At 36.9% G+C, this 26,789-nt stretch overlaps 1 pseudogene; it reads right to left on the bottom strand.

The window, feature by feature from the left end:
• Window positions 1-6,805: 6,805 nt before the first annotated feature.
• LOC141487674 (large ribosomal subunit protein eL27-like) lies at window positions 6,806-24,860 on the bottom strand (annotated as a pseudogene).
• Between the last annotated feature and the right edge of the window lie 1,929 nt (window positions 24,861-26,789).

Below are 26,789 nucleotides of genomic sequence, written 5' to 3'. Positions count from 1 at the left end.
TCAAGGCAAATGGGGTGAAGGGGCTTGCCCAAGGCCACACAGCTAGATAATTATTAAGTGTCTGAGGCCGGATTAGAACCCAGGTACTCCTGACTCCAGGGTCGGTGCTCTATCCACCGCGCCACCTAGCCGCCCCTGAAGGAAATTTATATAAAGAATTAAGGATGAACAAAAAGTTCGTTGATTGTGAGGAGAAATACAACCTGGATGAATGAAACAGATCTTTAAATAGTAAGTTGGAAGAGACTTTTAAAAGAAGATATTAACTTTTTTCAACATTTTTTTTTCAACTTCAAGAATTATTTAGGGGGTGGCTAGGTGGCGCAGTGGATAGAGCACGGCCAGCCCTGGAGTCAGGAGTACCTGGGTCCAAATTCGGCCTCAGACACTTAATAATTACCTAGCTGTGTGGTCTTAGGCAAGCCACTTAACCCCATCTGCCTTGCAAAAAACCTAAAAAAATAAAATAAAATAATTACCTAGCTGTGTGGCCTTGGGCAAGCCACTTAACCCTATTTGCCTTGCAAAAACCTAAAAAAAAAATTATTTCCTCATCCTAACTGGTAACAATTTTTAAAAAGTATCAGGATAATAGATAAATGATATCCTCTATGCCTGCCATAGCTAATATTTAAATTCTGTTAATATGCTATGTAATTATATGACTAAACTATGCCTCTGAGAAAAAGTGAGAAGATATCATTTTTCTCCCCTCTTAGTGGAGGTGGGTGACTATGGTGACTATGACTTACCAGTAATAGAATATATACTGTTAGGTAGAGATATGTTGTTTGTTTTGTTGAGACTGTATTTGTCTTTTGAAATATTTGTTGGAAGGAATGGTTTCCCAACTAGAGATATATCCAGAAATGAATATAACAAAAAAAATTCATAAAATGAAGAAAATCTTAAAACAATCCTTACCTAAAAAATAGTGATGATTGAGTGTTCTCATAGGAAACATTCTGTGGAACATATACACAGAGTTCCTCTGGAAACTTCCTGCACTCCAATGACATGGTGATTCGATCCTTGTGCCTTTTGGGGATCATGGACTTCCTGGCAATTTCTGGTCAAACCATGGCCCAGGCTAAAAGGACTTGACAGTTTAGGATGATGTGAAAAACCCCGACTAATTTCTTAATTTTTCCCTCAATCCATGACAGCAGCAGATTTAAGTTCAGGTTCTTTTTGACTGCAACTTTCCAGGTGCCATCATGTGACTCTAAGAAGGGGTGGAGAAAGACCAGTCCCTCTGTGGTCCTAGGACCCTCTCTCATGTGGCAGATAGTGCCAAGGTCTCCTGGACACCTCTGCCTCTTCTGTGTTCATTCTTAATTGATCTTAGTTGGAAGGAAATAAAGAATGACAAACATAAAATAAATTCTAGCTCCAAATGTTTTCATTGTTGCCAAGATTTATAGTTTGTTTGGGTTGACTTTTTTAATCTTGTATTGATCTTTCATTTGCAAGCTTAGAACATCTTTATCATTTGATCCTCCTTCTTTCACTTTTACACAAATAACAATAATTCCTTGAATTCTCCAAGAATATACCAAGCACTTACTATATGAAAGTCATCATGCAAAGCATTGGGTATAAAAGGATGATACAGAAAACAAACCCTTACCTCAATAAACTTATGTTCTACCATATCTCTTCACAGCCTCTTTCAAGTTTTAAAGCTTGATTTTGGTTCTATCTAATCAAATCAGTTCTTATGAGCCCCCAATCCTCTAAATTTCTTTCTCAACATTCCAAGCCATTTTTAGGAAAAATGATATGGTGTTACAGTATCTATGGTGGAATGGATAAATGACTTAAACTAGAAAATCAAGATGAAATCAGGAAAATATGATCTCAAGATCTAAGACCCGTGACAAACTCCCAAAATTCCTCAAATTTTTTTTCATCTCTACTTGGTTCCTGGTCATTCATTTTTATAAAAATACTGTCTTCCTTTTTCAACCTCTCTGCAGAATTGTGAAAAAAATAAAAGCCATGTTAATGCAATGTGATATAAATATGCATCTTCCCAAGGTGAAATTGTTAAGGAATAAATGAACCTTTCATTCTCAACTTTATATCTGCTTACTTGTTCCTTGGTCATACCACTTCATCTTCTACCTCCATGCCTTTGTATTGGCTGCTCCCCAATAGGAAATGCACTCCAAACTAAGTTCCATATCATAGAATCTCTAGCTTTCTTTAAGATTCTGTTCAACCAGTACATCCTTCAGGAAGCCTTTCCTTTCTGCCTCCCCAGCTGGTGCTTCCCCACTCAGATTATCTTCTACTTCCTGTGTATTGATTTTGTATCTACCAATTTATATAGACATTATGAACCACCACTATTATGTAAGTGCCTTGTGGCCAGGCACTATTTTTTATCTTTGGAACCCTAGAAGTTTATTACATCATAGCCTAGTGCATAGAGCACTGAACCTACAGTCTGGAAAATATGAGTCATATCTTACTTCAGATTCTTATTAGCTATAGGATGCTAGGCAAGCCCCTTAATCTCTTGTCCCAGTTTCCTCATCAGTAAAACGAGGCTAATAATAGCTCCTACCTCACAGGATCCTTGTGAAGATCAAGTGAGATAACAAATGTAAAATATTTTGTAAACCTTAAAATACTATATAAACATCAGTTATCATTATTATTATTATTACTATAAGTACTTAATAAATGCTTATTGTTTGATTCATCATTTCAGATAAATTGGGAAAACATAAACAGCAAATTCTAAATAACCCTTGCATATTACACTCCAACACCTGATACTGCAAGGCAAAGTCATTAACACTGTGTTTCTCTCATCCTGTTTCCTGCTGGCTCAAAAGTTCACTGGTTGATTGGTGGCTGTGCTAACTTTACAGAAAGGAAGCAGAAGCTTACTCAAAGTCACACAGTTCAGAGAGCTAAGAATGGAAAGCAAGTTCAGAACTGGAAGGAATCTCACAGGTCATTTGGTCTAAGTCACTCATTTTGAGCAAGATGGAAACCAGAGGATTTGAACCTGTACTCTCTGATTCCAGATCCTTTATTGTTTCCTCTATCTCATGCTATAGTCTTCTCGAGGTTTTTTTCAATATCTTCCATTATATCTATTTTTAGTTTGGGTCTTTTTTGGGGGGGCAGAAATTGGGATTCAAAGATTTTCCCAGGATCATACAGCTAGTAAGTATCTGAGATCACATTTGAACTCAGGATAATGAGTGTTCCTGATGCCAGGCCTAGCACTCCATCCACTGCAGCACCAAGCTTCCCCATTGAGATATACAGATACTTTAAAGATGTTGAAACATTTTAGATGCCTTAAAATCTAGGTCAAAAGTGTCAAACATGTCACCCACCATGGCAACACTTCAGAGTACAATAGGAATCAGATTAAACGTAACCAGAAAATATTTAACAAAATGATTAAAAATACTATAAAACATAGATAATGTTACATTTTAAAAACTAGACAATGTGCAGCCTACAGGGTTCCTCATATATGCTTTAGAGGACTCTGTTTCTATTTAAGTTTGACGCCACTGGTTTAGATGACATAGATTCTTGTTTTCCCACATAATTGATATTTACCCCAAATGAGAAGTTTATAGCCTGTAACATAACCACTCCTTTCTACTACTACTACTACTACTACCCTATCCCATTCTATGAGTTGCTGAAAAAAATTCTGTTTGCTAAAGGACACTATAAAAATGAGAATATTAATGTTTGATCTCTTTTGAGATTCTATAGTTGTAAGCTATAGGGATTTGAAGAGTGTTGTTTTCCCTGAACCATAACTAAGATGGCCTCATTAGGGGCTTTGCTCCAAGATTTTGGAATTTAAAAAGGTCTTTCAGCAGATAGAAACAACTAAATTTTAAAGATACTTAGCAAATATAATTTTTAAAGAAATTAAGTTGGGGCAGCTAGGTTGCACAGTGGATAGAGCACCAGCCCTGGAGTCAGGAGTACCTGAGTTCAAATCTGATCTCAGACAATAATTACCTAGCTGTGTGGCCTTGGGCAAGCCACTTAACCCCATTGCCTTGCAAAAAAACCTAAAAAAAAGAAATTAAGTTAAATTGAGACTCTATCAAGAGAAAACTTAAACAGAGACACAAACACACACACACACACACACATACATCAAAGCAACAATCTAGGAGAAACCTCCCTGACCTGAGCCCATCCTGCCCCTTCTCTTGGCAACAGCCTACCTACCACCCAGCTAATATCTCGGTCCTTACTACTATCCCTACTCCCCACCTCTTATCTGGACTATTTCATTAACCTTCTAATTTGTTTCCCATTTCTCAGTCTCTCCTGTATTTAATCTATCTTCCACACAGTATAATAATCCATACCATTACCCCAGTGCAATCTTTTATAATGGCAACTGAAGTCCCTTCACTCTTCCTCAAATGAAGTTGTGTCAGAAAGTTCATTTGAATGTATCTTTCCAGTTACTTTGAGTGTATTTTGTAGTTTCCCAGGTCATCAAAATTGCCAGCTACTGCTCTGGTAAGGTCAAAATAGTTTTGTAGTAATAAAGGATTGCTTCTTTCTTGGTCTCTTTTACCAATCTCAAAACAATCATTTGTGATGATGATGGTGGAGTCCCATTAAAGCTGCACAGTCATAACCATTATGGCTAGAATGCCAACATCCTGGAATATAAACAGACTAGTGCTTAAAATTGTAACTTTCTGGAAACATGAAAGAACTTGATGACAGTCAGTCTTGACATGGAAGGGACTGATGTCATTCCCAATTTTTCTACATAAGTCTGAAAAATTGTCCTCTTTGAAACAAGAGGGATAAAGTAGAGCCCCAAAGTATGTCAAAATAATATTAGCTAATAATAGTATAGTACTCTGAGGTTCATAAAGCCCTTTATTCAATCTTTCATTTATTTATTTATTTTGTACAGTCCTTTATACACATTATCTCACTTTGTCTTCGAAACAAGCTTGTGATATAAGAACTAAAGACATTATTAACTTCATTTTAAATATCTGTTACCTTCATTCGTAATGGAATGCTAAACTTGGAATCTGACTTGATTCAGATCCCATCATTCACACTTACTAGTCAAATTACCATTGACTAGTTATCTAACTTTTCTAAGCTTATTTCCTCACCTGTAAAATGAGAATAACGATGCTTGTGACACCTATCTCACAGGATTGTTGTGAAATGAGATGACATGAAGGGGTTTTTTTTTCAGTTAAGTGAAACTTTTCTAAATTAATCTGTCCTTACCACCCCACCCCCAGCTCTTATCTGGACTATTTCATTAACCTTCTAATTGGTCTTCCAATTCCTAGTCTCTCCTGACTTTAATCTTATCTTCCATACAGTATAATAATCCATACCAAAATAATCTTCCTAAAATACAGAATAGATTATTTCATTCCTGTGCTCAAGAAGCTTTATGGCTTCCTATTATCTCCAGGATAAACTACAGTTCTTTAACTTAATATTTAAAAGTCTTCATAGTGTGATTCCAACTTCCCTTTTTATATTTATTACTTATTAGTCCCCTTCACACACTCCATATTTTAGCCAAACTGTAGATTTGCTGTTTTCCCAAACTCAGCATTCCATCTCCTTCCTTCAAGCTTTTTTACAGGTTGTGCCACATGCCTGTTTCCACTTCTTAGAATTCCTAGATTTCTTTCAAGTTCAATTTATATGCCATCTCTTATGGGAAGCTATTCCTGATGTCCCTAATTGTTAGTGCTATGTTCAGATTATCTTGCATTTACTCACCAGTGTAAATGCTGGATTCCTCAATGATGTAAGCTCCTTGAAAGGAGTGTCTTTTTAATTTTGTGTTTGTATGCCAGTTCACATCACACTCATGTGAAGTAACCATTTAATAAATGCTTATTTAATGTTGAATGAATGCACATTCTGTTGCAGAAGAAAATGAGGCAAAGAGAAATCTAATGACTTGCCTATGGCCATGCAGTTAAAATTGTGAATTTAGGGATCTTCCTGACTAACTTCATAGTCCCTGTTCATCTGTGGTATAATCAAAAGTAGATTTCTCATCAGCACCAGTAAGCCATTATTCATTCATATGTTTCATAAAGAGAATCAACAGAGCTTTTCTTGAATTAATTCTACAATTTAGGAGATTTCTTAGAGATATATTTTAGACCCATCTTTATATATAAAATTCATGATGAAGTCTTTAAATGGTGCCTCTTTACTGACCTTAATTTGACATCTAATACTGTTCAAGAGCAAAGTGGGGGGGGGGGGGGTAGGCCTGTATGACCATAATCCTAGCTACCCTGGAGGCTAAGGTCAGTGATCACTTGAGCTCTAGAATTCTGAGCTGCGATGGTCTATATCTATCAATTATCCACACTAAATTGTAACTAGTATAGTGAGTCCACAGGATCAAGGGGACCACCTGCCTAAGGAAAGGCAAAATGGCCCAGGCTAGAAAAATGTAGCAAGTCAAAGTTCCCTTCTCAATCGGGAGTGGGACCAGGACTATGAATAAATAACTCCTACTTTTCCAACCTGTGTGAGATGGAGAAATTCAATTTTAACATATATAATATATATATGTGTGTGTGTGTGTGTGTGTGTGTGTGTGTGTATGTTTGTATATGTGTGTTTGTCCCCCAGAAATTCAGAACTCAAGAGATCAATCTACAAGGATTATAGTCAAATAATACCACACTTGACTGTTGGATCATTGTAGTTGTCAAATTTTATACACACATACACATATATTTGTATGTATGTATGTATGTGTATATGTATACATACATTTATATTCATGGATAGGTGGAAGGGTAGATGGGTGGATGGATAATTTTTTATTTTATCCTAGTGGCAATAAAAAGTCATTAAAGTTTCTTGAACAAACAAGTTACATAGTCTGGCCTGTACTTTAGGAAAATTATTTTGGGAAAGGGAAAGATTGGGAACTTGGAGATCAATTAGGAATATATACCTAGACATATCTACACACACACACACACACACACACACACACACATATATACACATATGTCTGTATGCATATATTTGTTCCTAATTGGCATGTTTACCCATACTCCAATATATCCTAGATAGACAGAGGCTCAGGCAATGAAATAGCATTTCTATATTACTTAGAAACTAAAGGAATAACTTCTAATATAAAGATGATAGTATAGAACCTAGGCTGAATGCTCTTGCCAAGACAGCAGAACATGAAAAACATGCAGAAACCACAATATCTAGTGATTAGTTCAAATGTAAGTCAAGTCATAGCATCATAAATATACAGCTGGAAAATTCCCTATTCCACCTGTTCCAACACCCTTATTTGACAGATGAGGAAACAGAGAAAAGTTAAGTGACTTGCCTAGCATCACAAATGTAATTAATGGAAAAGCAAGATTTTAAATGTAATACATCTGACTCCCAATTTGGCAGTCTTTCCACCATACCATCCATCTTTTAAGGTTATAGAGAGTTATACTAAGAGTCTGCTTGCCAAATCAAAAATGAAGAATGAAGATTCATCAAGAAAAAGGAAGAATATGGTATTTCAAAATCCAAAGGAAGCCCATAAATTTTTATATAAAGTCACACTGCCAGAAATTAGGTGATCTTCATTATTCACAAGTCAGTAAATCTCCATGTTCAGATTGACCAACAACAGGACACCTGAAGACTATGTCCTATTTGTCAAATTATTCATAAAAAGATCTGAGTGTAAAATGAATGTCAACTCAGGGTAACAAGCCCCAGTGTAGATATTTTCTATGGAGTGCTCTTCCAAGGATGTTAGTCAAAGATTCTGAGGTCATCATGCATTCTTCAAGAGTAGAAGGATAGGGGCGGCTAGATGGAGCAGTGGATAGAGCACCAGCCCTGGAGTCAGGAGTACCTGAGTTCAAATCTGACCTCAGACACTTAATAATTACCTAGCTGTAAAGGCAATTTACAGATGAGGAGATCAAAGTAATCCATAGCCATATGAAAAAATGCTCTAAATCATTAATTATTAGAGAAATGCAAATTAAAGCTTCTCTGAGGTACCACCTCACACCTCTCAGATTGGCCAGTATGACCAGGAAGGATAATGATCATTGTTGGAAGGGATGTGGGAAATCTGGGACACTATTACACTGTTGGTGGAGCTGTTTGGAACTATGCCCAAAGGGCAACAAAAATGTGCATACCCTTTGACCCAGCAATACCACTACTGGGTCTATACCCTGAAGAGATGAGGAAAAAGGGTAAAAACATCATTTGTACAAAAATATTTATAGCAGCCCTGTTTGTGGTGGCAAAGAATTGAAAATCCAGTAAATGTCCTTCAATTAGGGAATGGCTTAGCAAACTGTGGTATATGTATGTCATGGAACACTATTGTTCTATTAGAAACCAGGAGGAATGGGATTTCAGGGAAATCTGGAGGCATTTGCATGAACTGATGCTGAGTGAGATGAGCAGAACCATAAAAACACTGTACACCCTAACAGCAACATGGGAGTGATCTTCAACCTTGAAGGACTTGCTCATTCCATCAGTGCAACAATTGGGAACAATTTTGGGCTGTCTGCAAAGGAGAGTACCATCTGTATCCAGATAAGGAGCTGTGGAGTTTGAACAAAGTGCAAGGACTATTCCCTTTAATTTAGAAAAAAACAGCTTATTGTCTGATCTTGTTACCTCTTAGACTTCTCTTCTCTTTAAGGATATGATTTCTCTCTCATCACACCCAATTTGGATCAAGGGACAACATGGAAACAAAGTAAAGACTGACAGAGTGTTTTCTGTGGGGGGAGGGGGGAGGGAAGCAAGATGGGGGGGAAAATGTAAAACTCAAATAATATCTTTAATAAAAATAAATTTAAATTAAAAAATAAAAAAACACTAAAAAAATTATTACCTAGCTGTGTGGCCTTGGGCAAGCTGCTTAACCCCATTTGCCTTGCAACAATCTTAAAAAAAAAAAAGAGTAGAAAGATCACTCAGTTTATATTTCTGGACACTGCTGTGAATGAGTAGGATTCCCTTTGTGGAGACACACACTCATCATTACAAGGGAATGAGACAAAAACTTTTGGAAGCAGCTAAGTGAGACTGGGGATCAGGTTCTGAAGTATTTATACCATTAGTACAGCTTAGTTACTATAAGCTGTCAACAGATTTGTCATTAAGTTCTCTAAGAAATTATAAGGGACAACAAGCATCCTTCTTTCTGTTTTAGGCTATTATACTAATTCTCTTGAAAGCTAGCAATATGCTTCTTTGCTCTAAGGAAAAACAACAAAGAGCTTAAGCACTTTAAATAGGATGTCCTGAAACTGCTTAGTCATATCTAATGGACTATATCCATCCTGCCTCTATTGAATCCTAATGGTAAAGGAATTCTTTGGGGAAATAAATAAATTGCTTGTGAAGTTCAAGTTATGCCTTATTTAGATCTATGGTAAAATGCTTCAGAATACTATAGACATGTTCATCACTAGCTATGTACAAGATGAAAGTAAATTCAGAAAATCTACATCCTGCAGTTAATGAGTTCCTTGCATTCTTTCTAGAAGGAAAGGTCTTTGAAAAACTTGATTTTGCCCAATCTTGATAACAAGCATATATGTTGCCACAGATGTCCAATCACTTATTGAAAGGTATTTTATAGTAAATATGTAAGTTTTTTTTTTAATTTAGCAATGTCACACAAATTCCTATAATCCTTCTACTATTCTATTTTGATGACATCCTCAATGTGAGGCCAGATAATGATCTCATAGAACAAATTCAGCAAGCCCTAGACAGATCTGATGAAGGTGACCAAGTGAATAGAAAAATATGAACCAGAACTCCCAATGTCACCCACTTAGGCTCTTGCAACAGAACTCCTAGCAGTCATTCTGTCTAAATATTAGACTTGCTCCATACACTATGCTCCTACTACAAAAGCAAAGTCAAAGGTTTATTCTTTTTTTTTAGGCTACTCAATTTTTATAATTTTTTTTTCCATATCAGGCAACTATTGCTGAGCTTCTTTTCTGCCTACTGTAAAAAGAAGTTTCTCTGAGTGGGGTGACACAGACCTGTAATCACTGCTAATGGAGAGGCTGAGACTGGTGGATCACTTGAACTAGGAAGTTCTGAGCTGCCATAAGGTTAAATTAATCTTCACTAAGATTGGCATCAATATGGTGAGCAGCTAGAACCAGAGAGCCACCAGAGAGCTTGAGCAAGGGAATTGGGAGATTTTGGTCTACATGATGTAGAGAGAATTCTAGATTCTAGAGAATTCTAGATTCAGAATCATAGTATTTTCACTTAACACTTTACTCTGCCATTTTCTACTTAGACCTTGAACATGCTTCCAGGAAAATACACACACACACACACACACACACACACACACACACACACACACAGAGACACCAGAAAAAAGTATTCACAATTTAAAGTTCTCTTCTCCAGACTGTAGCTTGCAAGCCCTTGTTAGCCAGGGGACTTAATTTTTCAGAACATAAGTTTTTCATGAAATGAAATGAGGAAGGGGATCATGGAACATTCTCCCATTAATCTGGAGTGCACTCTCCCACAAGTGTGCTCACCATCAATGGGCAGAGTGAAAACACACTAGGATCACATTGTATGTAGGGGACAAATATAACTGGATCATATATGTGAAGGAACAACTGACTCCTCCAATACTATAAGGCCACCAAGTTTTCTGTCAATGTTATCACAGTTTTCTCTTTTAGTCTTCTTTCTGATGGACCTGCAACTGAACATTGTGTTATGTCATCACTGCACCCCCACTGAACAACATGTCTCTACTGTTCCTTATCTCTCCCTTTTCCCTAAGCTTCCCAGCTCTCTACTGGATGCAGCACTAACTGATCCAGGGATTGCTTTTGAATCTTGCCCCTTGCTACTAGTTTCTGAGCATCATCTCTTTGGGGCAGTCTGTAGTCATCCTAGTTTTAGTCTTTTAGGGTATAGTGGTATCTTTCCCTAATAAGGGTAGACTGACAGTCATAGCCAAAGACAATAACACCCAGCTAATAAATGCCTGTCAAAGAGTCTCAAGACTAAGATTGGTTTTTTCCCTAACTCATAGCCAGAACTTTAATATTAGTCTTTTGTCTCAGACAACTATCTGACAGGTTACAAATTCCCAAGATCCTTTCTGGCTGAACAAAACATACAGTAGAGCAAGAGTATTATACTCTTTCTACCTGCCTTTATTATGAATCTATGTCAGCATTAAAACTTCCAAGCATGGGTGCTATATCTTAGCCAGCAAAAAAAACTTTGATAGCTCCCTATACATTGAACCTTCCTGGCCTCAGTTTCCTCATCTGCAAATTATAGAGATACAACTAAATGACCTCCAAGGCCCCTTCCAGCTCTAAATTTATGATACCATAACATGCTAGAATAATGATACTTCCCAGAACATTAAACTGCTATTGACTTCTGGGGCTATGCCAGTAAATTTTGATAAATATAAATCACTGCTTCTACACTATTGCTTTGCCTTACATAGTTGAAACTGCTCTTAGCCACAAAATGTCAAATAATGCTGAGGTAGCAATTATTTATTCCTTAATATAAAAGTAACAGGATATTGCAAAAAGAAGCCTGGTTTTGAAGTTAGAGGACTTCAATAAGAAATTCAAATTCTGACTTTGCCACTTTCTACTTGTGTGAACAAGCCCATAACATGTCTGTGTCTCAGTTTTTCAGGGGTAAAATGAAGGGACCAAACTGACCTGTATGGTCTCTGGCAGCTCTCAATTCAATTGAACAATATTTCTTAAGTGCCTGTATTAGGTAAAGTACTATTCTGGGAATGGAAAAACAAAAATGAAACTATGATTGCCTTCATAGAATTTACATTTTAATCCTTATATAGATCTATAGAAAGTTACCTAGAAAAATGGAATAATACATAAATTGAGAAAGAAGTCTTATAGCTGTCTTGACAGTTAAGGTCTTCCCCAATTACCTCAACAGTCATGCTATACAATTTTTACTAGTGAAAAGACCTTCATAGAAAAACCTATGTCCTTAATTTTACACACATACACACACACACACACACACACCCTACTCTCTCCATATATATATATATGTATATGTATACATATATATATAATATGAGGATACATTCAAATCTTTTGTTCAGTGCTTATGCTATACCTCTGTTCATTAAGAAATAGGGGCATTAAGTGCTATTGTCCTAAATTGTCTGCCACTACAAATCCTTGAATATACACTGTGCCAACCTCACAGAAAATTTTAATTTTAAAAGAATTCCCTAATGACCTCTTTAAACTAATCAAATCTCATGATCATCTCCCTAGAATCCCATATTGCCCCACATCTTGAACTAGCTAGAGGAAAGCTGTCTGGAAGTAAAACTGCCTGAGGAATCTAAGCTCTCCATGAGCTGTCAACATGAGTTCTTTGCTCATAAATGATGCCTTTCATGGGGAAGTTGCATTATTTCAGAAATGTTCATCTCTTTCTTGGCCTTACCATATTGCAACAGCAGAGAATTATTCTCATGAAAGCATTGTTAGATGTTATGTCTAGTGACCTAGAATTGATTTTAACATTGAAAAGACAGTAAGAGAGCTCCAGGCTACATGGTAAAAAGCAAAAGTTCCTCTTTTTATATTGAAAGTGATTAAGATTTTGCGGTCAATTCAATTCAATCCAAAAAAGTATTTTTTTTAATATCATTCTATCTCCTCCAGTAGTTTGTACCTACTGTCCCTCCCCATCTCTTTAATTTTTAGTCTCTTATTTAGTCACTTCTTCCCTACTGCCTGCAAATAATCCCATGTCTCCCCCATCCTTCAAAACCCCTCACTTGAGCCTCCTGAACCTGCTAAGTATTATCCTGAGAGGCTTTCTCAGCCATCCATACTCAGTACTTCTACTTCCTCTCCTCTCATTCTTTTCTAAACCATCTTCAATCTGCCTTCTGAACTCATCATTCTTCAGAACTGTTTTGTCCAAAAATGCCAAAAATCTTTTAAGTGCTAGTTTCTTAGTTCTTTCTCATCCTTCTCAACTTTTCTACAGCTTTTGACATTAATGACCATGGTGTCCTGGATACTCTCTCCTCACTCCTTCAGGTTCTCCTGATCCCTCTACTATTAGTCTGACCACTTCTCAGTTTTCTTTGTTGGATCTTTATTCATGTCATACCAAGTAACTGGGTTTCCCCCAGGACTCTCCTCTGGGCCCTTTTCTCATTTTTTCCTATATATTTTCACTTAATTACTTCATCAGCTCCCACAGGTTTAATTATCATCCTTCTTCAGGTGATCTATATGTTCAGTCACAGTCTCTCCCCTGAGCTCCAGTTGTACATCATCTTACTGCCTACTAGACATTTTGAACTGGATGTCTTCTGGGCAACTTATACCCAACATATCCAATATAGAATTCATTGTCTTTCCCAAAAGAAAAAAAAAAAGAATACTATTTTTCTGAATCATTTTTGAGGACACCACCATCTTTGAAGTTACCCAGATTTGTAACTTTGGTGGCATCCTCACCTTCTCTCCCTAACCCCAATTAATCAGTTGCTCAATCCTTTCTCCCTCCACGACATCATTCATATATAACCCCACCTTTCTACTCACATCTACCACCTACTTCAGGCTCTCATCATTTTTTTTGCCCAGACTATCACAATAATTTACTAATTGTATCCCAACTTCAAGGCTCTCTCCATTTGAAACCATCTTCCACTTTGTTGCCAATGTGATTTTCCTAAAGTATAAGTTTGACCATATCAACACAGTGAACTCTAGTCACTCACTGACATGGTGAATTGAAAAGGCAAGGAGGTCCCAGGTCCCACCAAGATGAAGCTAATTAGCATTGCCCAAGTAAGACATGTGAGTTTGAATGGTGAAGAACCAAGGTGAAATAAAAAATAAAGAATAAACCAACCCACCAATTGGTTTAAATGGCTTTAAGTATCAGCTTCTCAACTGAGTATAACAGCAGCTGGCACTGATTCTTGCTTAGTATAATTCTTACTGCTAATGTATACATGTGAGAATCTTTTATATTTTAACATTTATTTTGTTTATTGTCCCAACTAATTCATATCATAAAATGAGTATCTTTTTAACTCTTCTTCTTCTTGGGAAAAACCTAAGTTTTAAATAATTTGTGCCTAGTTGGAATTTAAGGAGTCATATTGTGAGAAAAGTGAACCTAGCCCCCCTAATATTAGAGGCAAGGCTCCCCAATACTGAACTCAGTACTCTTCTACCTGTGCATAGGCACCTTAGTGTACAGGGTCCATCCAATACCACCATCTCAGCAGTTTTCCTTAATATTACATATCAACAGGGAAACAAAATACCACTAGTTTGGGTTATCTCTATCCATAACTAGATAAGAATTTACAAGACAAATGTACTATTCTTTCTGTGCCTATTTGAGCCCATAGGTACCTTTGTGCCAGTTGACTGAGGGGTAGGAATGAAGTCATAATAAAATAACATTACCTGTAGATAATTATTTTACTGAAACAAAATGTCATTAGTCAAGACCCTAGACTCTCAGCATCGCTTTACTGACCGTATTCTGTAAGGACTGCCTCTTGACTAGATTCATAATTCCTGATTTTAAATCATGTTTTCTTGTCTATCCTTTGGATCTACTATCTGGGGACTTGCCAGCTCTCACTATTGAATAGTTTACTATTTGCTTTCCTGAGGCTCTCTCATTGCCTACAGTTTTCTGTCATGTTAGATCCCCTCACTAGCACTGGATAGGTAGAGAACTAAACAATGCAGGTGCTTTGCTCATCTTTACAAAAGGAGTTTTTTTGTTAAGACATATGTGGTCTCAGAATGCAATGAATTACAATTCAATACATTTAATTGCATGCAATGTTCTTTAACTCTTATGTAAACATTATAGCAATGGAAGAACATGCCAGACAGTAAGAAGTCATGTGAACAATACATTTCAATAACTGCTGCTAAAACTAATAACTTCTAAATTTCAACTCCCCAGTGCCTACTGCTCAATTTATGGGTTTAGTCTTTGGAAACTTGGCTCTACAATTCCATCACTCTCATGCTTCTAAAGCAGATCACCCTGACAACAACCTGCTTCAAACATAGTCATGAGCCCCTCCTGAGCAGTCTTACCTTCACGTGCACATGGAGCTTCCAGTTAAAGCCTCCTAAAAGTGTGTCATTCACATAGGGGAAAATGCAAAGGTATTACTGTCTTCCCACCCCCACCAAGGAGCTTTAACTAAATCATATCCTCTAAAGCAAGCTGACCATGACCTTTTAGCTACCTTTCCCCAGGACTCAGAGTCACAGAATGAAGAACATAATAATTCTCTGGCCCCTGTCACTGCTGTCATGGAATACCCAGAATCATGGGGTAACTAGGTGATGAAGCGGAGACAACCTGGGCTTGGAAACAGGTTTTGCCTCAGACATTTCTTGGCTGTATGACCTTGAACAAGTCACGTGGCCTATGTTTGCCTCAGTTTCCTCAACTGTAAAATGGGAATAATAATAGCATCTACTTCCCAGAGTTGTGTGAAACAAATGAGATCATATCTGTAAAATATTCACTCAGTATCTGACACATAGTTGGTACCTTCCAAGTGTTGGCTTTATTATTACCTAGTATTTCTAGGTCCACTAAAGAATTAAAGAGAACCACACTAAAAGGTGCTTCCTCTTTCCATATCCATAAATATAAGAATCATATCAGATTGTTTTCTGTTGGGGGAGGGGAAGAGAAGGAAGGGAGGGAGAAAAATATAAAACTCAAAACCTTACAAAAAAAAAGATTGGTAAAAACTACCATTGCATGCAGTTGGAAAAACAAATAAATAAAATATTTTAAAAGCTCATATCAATGCAAAAATAAATTATTCAAAAAATGAAGCAAGATAAATACTAAAAAAGGGGGAAAAAAGGAAAAAAGGGATGTTTAAAAAGGAATGATATTAGGCCAGTAGATGTTGGGATGCAATGTTGGTAGCTTCATTCCTTTTGAGTTTCTGTTGTGTGCTATAGTAACTTCAAAATGGAAAAGAGATTAGATTTGTTCTGCTTGGGTCTAGAATGTTAAAGTAGGAAGAAGCATCCTACTCACCATGGTTAGGGGCCTTACTGTGTACCACTGTAACTCTTGCCTCTTCAGAAGTTAAAGAGATGCATGGTTAAGCTCAATGTCTGTCAAGGAAGACTTTTTAATAAACAGAGCCATTCAGCAGTGAAATGGGATGTTTCTGTAGCTAATAGGTGGTGCAGTAGAGAATAGAGGACATAAAATTCATGATACAACTTGAACACATCTCAGATAGCAACTGTGAGACCCTTCTCTCAGCCTCAGTTTCCTCAAATGAGGATAATAAAAGCATTTGTCTTTACAGGTTTGTGTGGGGGGTAGAATGAGATCATGTATGTAAAGTGCTAGCCATTAGCTATTAATGGACTTCTTCAAACTTCCAGGAAAAGCTGGCAGATCATTTGTTGGAAAGAACTCTGTTGGGTGTGAATTGGAATAAATGGTTCCAACCAAAAGAGTCTGTTTTATTGATGCTGATGTTACAGAGGAATAGAGAGAGGGTATAAGAGGATAGGGGGAGGGGGAACAGAAAGGGAGAGAGGAAAAAGAAGGAAAAAGAAGAGAGAGAGAGAGAGAGAGAGAGACAGAGAGACAGAGAGAGACAGAGACAGAGAAATCAAGCCTCTCCACCAGTGACCTGAAAAATAGAGGATGAAGGAGCGTAGAACCAAGCCAAGCCAAGCATTGTTGGGCCAAGTCTTTACCAGACAACACCACAAGTGTACAACTTACCCACAAATTCCTAAAAACCTTGACTAGGAGAAGAGTCAACAGCTGGAGTGGAAAAACTGAGATCACGTGCACTTTCAGATCAATAAAACTGCACATCCCTTACTAAGCAAATACTTACAGATGGAATGACCCAGAATTTTCAGCTTTGTGCACTGAATTAAAGGGAAAATAAACCAGCAGAGTAAAAAATAAGTTGCACAATTCATTTAAACTAAATTTGGACTGATTTCCCTGCTGGATACATTATATTAGAATTCCTTGTCAACTCAGCATGACTGCAGAGGAGTGTTCCTTTGACTTTATACCATAGGCACTATGTGGCCAGAAGCTGCTTTTGTATTTTAATGAAGCTTCATATATTGTGCTTTATATATACAAAACATACATATACACATACACAATATTCACCACTTTTCAGTTTATATTAAAAAATGCATGCATTATACTATATCAACATCAAATTCCATCTGTTCTCCCCATTACCACTCCCAATTCCACCATTGCCAAAAACAACAGCAGTTTTTCAACCTTTTGTCTCCTTTTTGCTTTAATTTCAGGAATCTTAAACAGATCTGGGAAAAGGAAGAAAGAAGCTTAAGAAGGGAGGAATGATGCCTTCTCTCTTGTGGGAGGGGTAAGAGAGAATTTGGAACTCCAAATTTTGAAAGATGAATGTAAAAAATGTTTTAAATGTAATGAGAATTATTTAATGAATTAAATAAAATAAAATTTTAAAAGAAAAATCAAAATGCCTTCTTAATGGGTGGGGGAGAGGTAGAAATGAATTTAGAGCTCAAATTATTAAAAGATGAATATTTTTAAAAAATTTAATGTAATTGGGAAATATTTAACAAAATAAATAAAAATGTAATTAAAAAAAAACACAAAAGAGAAAAGACAAGAATTAAGGAGAAAGGGCAATAGGTGTGGTTAACAAACTACCAGGCAAAAGTTCACTTTCAGCCAGAATAACATCAATGGCCACATAGAATAAGAAATAAAGAGACTTCACTTGCTTCAGCTCCCCCAAAGGCAATATTTATGACTGTATTAGGAGCCTATTGGCTATCTTATCCTTATCCAGGAAACTGAATGCCTCTAGCTACTAAAATTATTATAAGCAAGATCTGGAAGTGGCTATAAGTGGAAACTCAGATGAGTGGCACTCTCATAAGGAAAACACTTTGCTCCTACAAAGAAGAGGATATATAGAAACTACTCTACCCTGGTCTAAACACATTTGGAGTACTGCATTCATTCCTGGATGCAACAATTTTTAGAAGATCATAGGGAATCTGAATGTGATCCTGAAGAATTTGAGAGGACCAGAGAGCAAGTCTTGCATACAATGACCTACTCAAGTGACTAGAAATATTTAATCTGGGGAAGAGAAGACTTTGGGGACATGATTATCTTCAAGTATTTAAAGGACTGACTTGAGGAAAAGGAATTGGGTGTAGTGACTATGTGGTATATTGGAAAGAATGATAGATTATCTTATTCATATCTCGGTTCTTTCACTTACTCTGTGACCATGAACAAGTCACTTGACCCCTCTTGGCCTCAGTTTCCTCTTATGTAAAGTGAAGGAGTTTGAATTAAATGACCTTTAAAGCTGTGATTTTATGTCTTACTTTGTTGGCCCCAAAAGGCAAATCTAATTAAAGAGAAACAGAATTCAACTGAATGTAAGGAAAAACTGCCTAATAAGTGGAGTTATTCAAATAATGTAAACTCCTTGAGAGTAGGGTCAGTTCTATTTGGTCTCTGTAACCCCTGGGTGAATAAAGCACTTCTGGATAGTAGTACCTTAGATAAATACTTGTTGAACTGCATTGAAAAAATTTTTTTTTCCTTAATGGGAGAAAAAGAAGGACTAAGACCTTTGCTTGGGATGGATAGGACAGTGACAATTGACCAAAGAGGGAAAGAAGAACTTCAGAATTCTTACGCTGCTTCTTGTTTTCTCTGCAAAGGACAGTGATCTTTATACCCTGAATTTGACAAATCAAAATTGATCAATTGGGGAAAACACCCAAGCTAATTAGGAAAAATGCAGGAATTAATCTAGGAGCCCCCCCCATGAATTTCAGTCATTTGACTTATAATAAAAAAGTTAATTGTGAGGAATATGGGGGTGTTTTGATTCCATAAAAGTGTGAAGGGAGAATTGTTAGTTTACATTACAAAGACTGGGGGTCTGCCTGTATTGTTGCCTATGGGCTGGTATTAGTTAAGACAAAGACAGCTTCAAAATGATCAAAAACTGAGATTAGATCTGGTCTGTTCCACCTAGTTCTGAGTTACCCTAGGGTCTGCACCTTTCTCCTTTGCACATGCTCAAGGAAGTAGCCGTTCTTGCTCATTAGTATAATGAGCAGGGTGGGGAAAATGTATGGGGACTAATGTATCTATTAGATTTGTGACCCCAGTCAATAATTGACATGAAGGGGCAGGAATAAAGTTTTTCAAAGTGCATATAACATCTGACATTTCTGGGATTCGGTGCCCCTTTCCCCTTGAGAGGTGTACAATTTATTAAGATGTTTTAATAAAAAAACTATTTTGATCACTCTGGACTAAGTATTCATGAGCCATTTATAACATTAACAATAACAACAACATTTGCATAGCACTTACTATATGACAAAGTGCTTTATAAATATATCCTTTGATCTTCATTAGTAAATGTTGGAAGTTGGATTTGAATTCAGGTCTTCTTAACTACAGACCCAATACTCTATCCACTGCACCATCATCTGCCAAAAGGAATGGATCAAAATTTTCAAACAATAAGCCAGTGATCTTGACTTTATCTCCAGGAAAAATTCTGAAGTGGATCATTAAAGAGATGATTGGCAAAAATCTAGATATAGAATTAGTGATTACAAAGTGTCAATACAGCTTTATCAAGATCAGGTCATAAAGAACAGACTTACCTTCTTTCCTTTTTTTGACAGGCCTGCTAAAGAAGTATGCCTGAGAAATGTTATAGATATAGTTGTATGTATTTTAAGATTTTAAGTAAGCTTTTGATAAAGTATTTCATACTCTTCTTGGGTAGAAGATGGAGAGTGATGCATTCAACAATCAGATCATACAATTAGATGGATTCAGGATTGGTTAGGTGACCAGACTGAAAGATCACTGAAAGCAGTAATTCTCCACTGTCCATATGGCAGTAAATCTCAAGGGGATCTGTGCAAAGCCCTGGGCTGTTTACCATTTTATCAATGACATATAAAGACAAGGCCACCTCATCAAATGTATAGATGACACTAAGGTGAGAGAAATAACTAACACATTAGATGATGGAGTCATATTCTTGGCAGTGGGCTGAATCTATTCAAATGAAAATCAATAGTAATAAATGTAAAATTTTGCATTTGGGTGCAATTTATACTTAAATTAAGTATAAGTTGATTAGTTGAAACAGAAATTGTTCTGAAAAATGTCTGCCACAGATGTTCAGCAAGCTGAGTGTAATGTAAGTTCACAGTCAATCAAGAGTGTGTGTACCAGCCATCACTACCTACTCAAAAACTAACTACATTAATTAGCAGTATAGTCTCTAGGAACAAATAGGTGATGATCCCCCCCTCTCCAACTTTGTCTGCACTTATCAGACCCCATCTAGAATCACATTTAGTTCTGGTTTAAGAAGGACAATGAGGGGCAGCCAGGTGGCATAGTGGATAGAGCACTGACCCTGGAGTCAAATCTGGCCTCAGATCACTTTAACCCAACTGCCTTGTAAAAACCAAAAAGAAAAAAAAGGACAATGATATGTTGAAAACTGTATAGAGGAAAGCAACCAGAAATGGGAATATTTAGTCTGAAGACAAGTTATGAAGCTAGATTCGGGGGGGTGGGGGTGGGGGGGGTATATGATGTCTGTCTTCAAGTATTTGTAGGGTAGGGGCGGCTAGGTGGCATAGTGGATAAAGCACCGGCCTTGGAGTCAGGAGTACCTGGGTTCAAATCCGGTCTCAGACACTTAATAATTACCTAGCTGTGTGGCCTTGGGCAAGTCACTTAACCCCATTTGCCTTGCAAAAAAAAAAACCCTAAAAAAAGTATTTGTAGGGTTTTCTTTGAAGGAAGAATTAGATTTCTTCTGTTGCCTCCAAAAAGCAGAACAGAATCAATACAAACCAATTGAAGATTGCTTGCTGTGGAAAACTTTCTAGCCACTTCAACTCTCCAGAAGTAAGATGAGTGATGGGTTTTCTACTCCTTGGAGGTCTTTAAGCAGAGGTTAGACAACTACTTCTCAGGTATATTATAGAGGAAATTGCTTTTGTGTATGGTTTGAACAAGATGACTCCTGAGATCCCTTTTAACAAATCCTGTGATTCTTTGATTTGAATTGAATCAAATTGAAGCAAATGTCCAAAAAGTGAAATGGCCTACCTCAGGAGATACTGGACTGGATAACCACCCCTGAAGCTATTTATTATAGAAGAGATTCCTCTATCAGGTACCAAGTAGACCAGACAGCTTCGGAGGTTTCTTCCAACTCCAAAATTCAAGGATTCTGATGTTGCTCATAGGAAGCCTGTACTTTTTCATTTACCACAGAGGAAAGTACTATACAAATGGCTGAAGACATTCCACACCTCTTTTGCATGGATTACATTCTTCTGTGTCATCTAAACAGATGCTACTTAGAGAATTTAGTTATCCCCTCATCTCAGTCAAAAAAAAAGAACCCTGAAATAAATAATCAGTAACAATTTTGGCACCCATGCAAAGAAATGTCAACAGGATCTCTTGGGTCTGTTTTTTTCTGTTGAATTATAAGAATTGTTTGTCTGGGTTCCATAGTCCAAACTGTTGGACTGCAGAGGTGTGATTTTATCCTTGAAGCAGGGCGTTCCTCAGGCTCCAGGCCAATGTAATTGGCTCATTCACTTCCTTCCCTACTCATTTTCTTCAGGGCTTTATGCATGTGAGAAGCCCATTAAAATGATGATTCAGAAGGGGGAAACCAGGAAGCGTTCCTCTGAAGCAACAAGGGTGCCTCAGATCACTCTAGCCACAGCTAGTTTACCTCCCTGAAGTTGTCCCGCAGGTTCCTTTTTATTCCCCCACAATTACCACCAGGGACAGATTAAAATAGAAGAGGAAGAGGAGGCTGCTTTTTTTTGGATAGGATATTGGTAATCCTTTCATAGCCCAAACTCCAGGCCATTGGGATGCAGCTTTGTTTGACACATAACACATGGTTGAATTTTTCCTTATTCTTCTGAGGACCTTTTGCAAACCAACATTAGCCTAAAGTTCTTTTACCACTGGGGATGACTGGACAGATCATGACAAAATTGATCATGCTCCTAGCCTTTTTGTGACCAAGGGCATAGATGTCTAGAGCTATGATTGAAAAACTGGACTGGTGATGTTACTCATGATGGGAAACTTGGTGTAGAAAACTCCAACCCCAATGCAGAGTGACAAGTTATCTTTCAATTAGAAGCATAGATTGTACAGATAAGGCTACTGAGTCCCATATAGATTAATTTGTTCAAGATGGAATTCAAACCTAAGTCCTCTTACTCCAATTCTAGTACTCTTCATACTAGATCACAATGTCAGAGATGCCAAAGTCGCACAAGATGATCACCTCTGTGAAGTCTGACCTCAAAAATAATAATTAAGTTAAAATGTGTTAACCTTCAGAGTTTCTTCTAATAAGGAACAAAAGTTAACCTCTAGAGTTTGGCTTCAAGAAAGAGCAAAATAGAATTAGGTCAGCATAACATTTATTAACATTTCTCTAAGCTTACTGATTACACTGGCATGGGGCAGGGAGAGTGGGGAGTTGGTTAGAAATCCAGACACCCTCCCTTGCAAAAAACTGGAGTCTTGGAAAGGGGTTTTCATATACTTCGACTATCACGAGGAAAAGCTTCTTTTGGTTTTGTTCATTAAGGAAGGGAGTGGTCCTCAATTTAGGATGAAGCTGAGGAGCTGGATATCAAACATTCCATTAGAAGGAGTGCCTTATCAGTTAAGTTTATGCTGCTGATGCTTGTCCTTTATTCTCAAAGAAGGCCATGACATCAGAGAGGTAATGTCATAATAGGCAAGTTGATTGGAGTTGAGTGAGGGGAGCTGTGCTAAGTTACCAGCCTCCCTTTCTTTTCTGGAGCTATCAGGGTCCAGTGGCTAGATATGAATCTGGACAACTGCAGATGGGCCTGGATGCAAGGTAATCAGGGTTAAGTGACTTGCCCAAGAACACACACTAGTAAGTGTCACGTGTCTGAGGTCACATTTGAACTCAGGTGCCACCTAGCTGCCCTGATTACATTAAAGATGTCCACAAAGCAATGTGAATCTTTCTCCTCCAGGATGTCTACACCATCCAGTGACACCTGATAACAATGGGATTAGAGGTCATCAGTGTCAAATGCAAGACTTTAACTCAGATGTTCCTGATTCTACTATGTATGCTTGCCTTACTGCCTCTCTGAACAATACTCTCTCCCCCTACCACCAAAAAAAAACTCAAAAAATTCAATATAGCTCTTCAGGGTTAGGGATACATATTATACCTATGGTTAATTAGTCAAACAATTAATAAACATTTATGAAATTCTTATTATATGTTAGCACTGAGAAGATTCCAAAGGAACAGTGCTCCTGTCCTCTAATATATATTGAAACCTATACAAAAAGATCACTGCCATAATTAAGCATAAGAGCACTCATTTCCATGTATAGTTTCTTTTATGTTGTAAAGAATATTTCTGCGCATCTAATACCCTTTAAATTTCCAAAAAGACCAATGTCCCAGGCAATATTTTAGAGAGAAAAGTATTGACAAGAATGGTTATTACTCTGTGTTCTCACTAGTGAAAAGTTATCAGCTCTTTTGTGAGCTGAAATTATAAAATGATAGAGGAGTGTGTGACAACATCTAACCTGAAACTGGAAAGGGATGAAATTGGTTTTTTTCAGACTTACCCTTTCTTTTATTTACTTTAATGTTCTATTTACCCTCATGGCATGAAGCCCAAATCTCTCTATTTGTTAGGAGATACATAAAATAAAATGACTGGGTTTGTTTCTGAGTATACAACCTGTTAATCCCATTACTTTTTGAAGGCAGACTCCAGAAGAAGTCTATAGATGAAATCTATCATCCCACCTAGGTTGACTAGCATAGGAGCAATGACAAACAGAAAACATGAATATCTGGAAATTCCTCAATACCTGACTCAGATGGTATTTCACACACATTAAAGTAAATGACATCCTATCTCAAAACTACTTGGGCTTTCTAATTAGCTCATTAAGCAGTTTCAGGTAGACTATAAAAAATACTATTAGAATCTTTATACACTATAAAAGTTGAGATCAGTCTCCTTTTTTCTTTTTTTTTTCATTTTTAATAAACATTTTATTTAGTGACCAACAGAGTAGTTCTAAAACCGTAGCTTCTGACAGAACCACTTGTTTTTGCTAATCTTGTACCTTTCCTCAAACTTGACCTTGGCCTCCTTCCTGGTCTTATGTTTCAGTGCAGGGTCACGGAACACATCTTTGTTGACAACTGTTTTGTCCCATGGGATATCAATGGATATCCCAAAGGTGGTTGTAGTTATAAACCTTCACAAAGGACTTGATTTTCAATCTCTTGGCAATCTTCTTTTTGTCCATTGCTGCAGTCACTTTGTGAGGGTAGCAGTCAATACCTGCCACCGAGGCATGGCTGTAGGGCCTGTCCAAGGTCCCATCATCAATGTTCTTCACAGCGACAGCTTTGCACCCAGAGTGCTGTCTGGCCAGGACCAGCACCACCTTCCCGGGTTTCATGAACTTGCCCATTTCAACATGAAACAAGATACTCCTTGAGCCAAAAGGCTCCTTTTTTCTTTTAAAAGAGAAAGTCTATAAATAGTGCTAAAAACATATCTGGAGAGAGAAGCAACATGACATAGTAAAGACCTAGGGTTTGAATTAAAGAAGATCTGGGTTTTAAGTCTTGCCTGGCATATATTCCATATACCTACATATAGATAGATAGATAGAAAGATTCCATATATATATATTTGGTATATCAATTTATATATATATTATATATATATATATATGCACACTGTACTCACATCAATTAATAGTGTTTGAGTAGGTACTCTCAGTGTATGTCATTTTCCTAATTAATGAATTACATAGAAATATATCAAAATAGGGGCGGCTAGGTGGCATAGTGGATAAAGCACCAGCCTTAGAGTCAGGAGTACCTGGGTTCAAATCCGGTCTCAGACACTTAATAATTACCTAGCTGTGTGAACCCCTTTTGCCTTGAAAAAAAAAAGAAAAAGAAATACATCAAAATAGAAATTTTAAAAGAAAAGGAAGATACTTTGAAAATATTTTATTCATGCTATAAAAAAACTTCCTTTGCTTTCACTAAAAATATTATCAATAATTATCAATGAGAGCAAAGTGTTTGAAGAGGTTCATTGAAATTTTGATTTGGCACTATGATACATAAATCAAAATTCTGGTACAGAGTTTAATTTATTTTGGAATTTAGTTTTAAAGGCTGTCAAAACTGAAAAAGAGCAGAAAGATATGCATAGCCAAATAGAAGTACATTGTTGGCTTAACTTTCTAAATCAAGACACTAGTTTTTCAATGCCATTTACTAATTATTGTATAATTTTTGTTGAAGTTTGTCTAATACATTTCCATCTTCCTTGATATCAAATAATTATTCTCACAAACTAATCAGATGGCATTATATTTTTACATTTTTAACAAATAGGTTCAAAACATACTGATATTGGGGGGTTTTTTGGGAAGACTTTTATACAGATTAGAAAATTCTGCTTTCGAGTTTTTTAAATGTGAAAGTATGAGAGTTTTCACAGAGGAGGTTGGAATGCAGCCTACCTTTCCATTCCCTGACTGGTTAATAACACAATCCATGGAGTCAGACCAAGGCCCCCACTTTGTAGACTGTTCTAATGCTATATATTTTAGAAGAACTGCTCATCTTCAGTGGGGAAAAATGATCCTCACCAGGAGTTCCCTATAACTGAAATCAGAGATCCAAATCTATCTTACCTTACAGGAAAGTAGAAGGAAAAGAGAATAAGAGGAAGGAGTGGGGGGATGCAGGTAAAGGGAGGGTGGATTAGGAGAGGTGGTAGTCAAAAAAAAGTAATATTGAGGAGGGACAGTGTGAAAAGAGAGAGAACAGAATAAACATGGGGAAAATGGGATGAAGGCAAATAGCAATCATAAAAAAAATTTGAAGCAAGTTAAAGAACTGATTAAAGGACTCATTTCTTAAATATATAGAGAAATGAACCAAATTTCTAATAAGGGAGCTATTCTCCAATTGATAATTGATCAAAAACTATGAATAGCTAATTTTCAGATGAAGTAATCAAAGCTATCTATAATCATATAAAAATGCCATAAATCAGGGGCAGCTAGGTGGCGTAGTGGATAAAGCACCAGCCCTGGAGTCAGGAGTACCTGGGTTCAAATCTGGTCTCAGACACTTAGTAATTACCTAGCTGTGTGGCCTTGGGCAAGCCACTTAACCCCATTTGCCTTGCAAAAACCTAAAAAAAAAAAAAAATGCCATAAATCACTATTGGTTGGAAAAATGCAAATTAAAACAATTCTGAAGTACTACCTTATACTTATTAGATTGGCTTATAGAAAAGAAAAGGAAAATGACAAATATTGTCAGGGATGTGGGAAAATTGAGACACTAATGCACTGTTAGTGAAGTTGTAAACAGATGCAACCATTTTGTAGAGCAATTTTGAGTTATACCCAAAGACCTATAAAACCATCCTTACCCTACTATCTATAATACCATTATCCCCAAAAGATAAAAAACAAAAAGGAAAATCACATTTATGGTTAAAAATATTTAAAGGAGTTCTTTTCTGGTGACAAAGAAT

Source organism: Macrotis lagotis, chromosome 5 (genome assembly GCF_037893015.1).
Source record: "Macrotis lagotis isolate mMagLag1 chromosome 5, bilby.v1.9.chrom.fasta, whole genome shotgun sequence".
Taxonomy (NCBI): Eukaryota; Metazoa; Chordata; class Mammalia; order Peramelemorphia; family Peramelidae; genus Macrotis; species Macrotis lagotis.
Note: the sequence above shows the minus strand (reverse complement) of the source record. Positions and strands in the feature narration are given on the sequence as shown.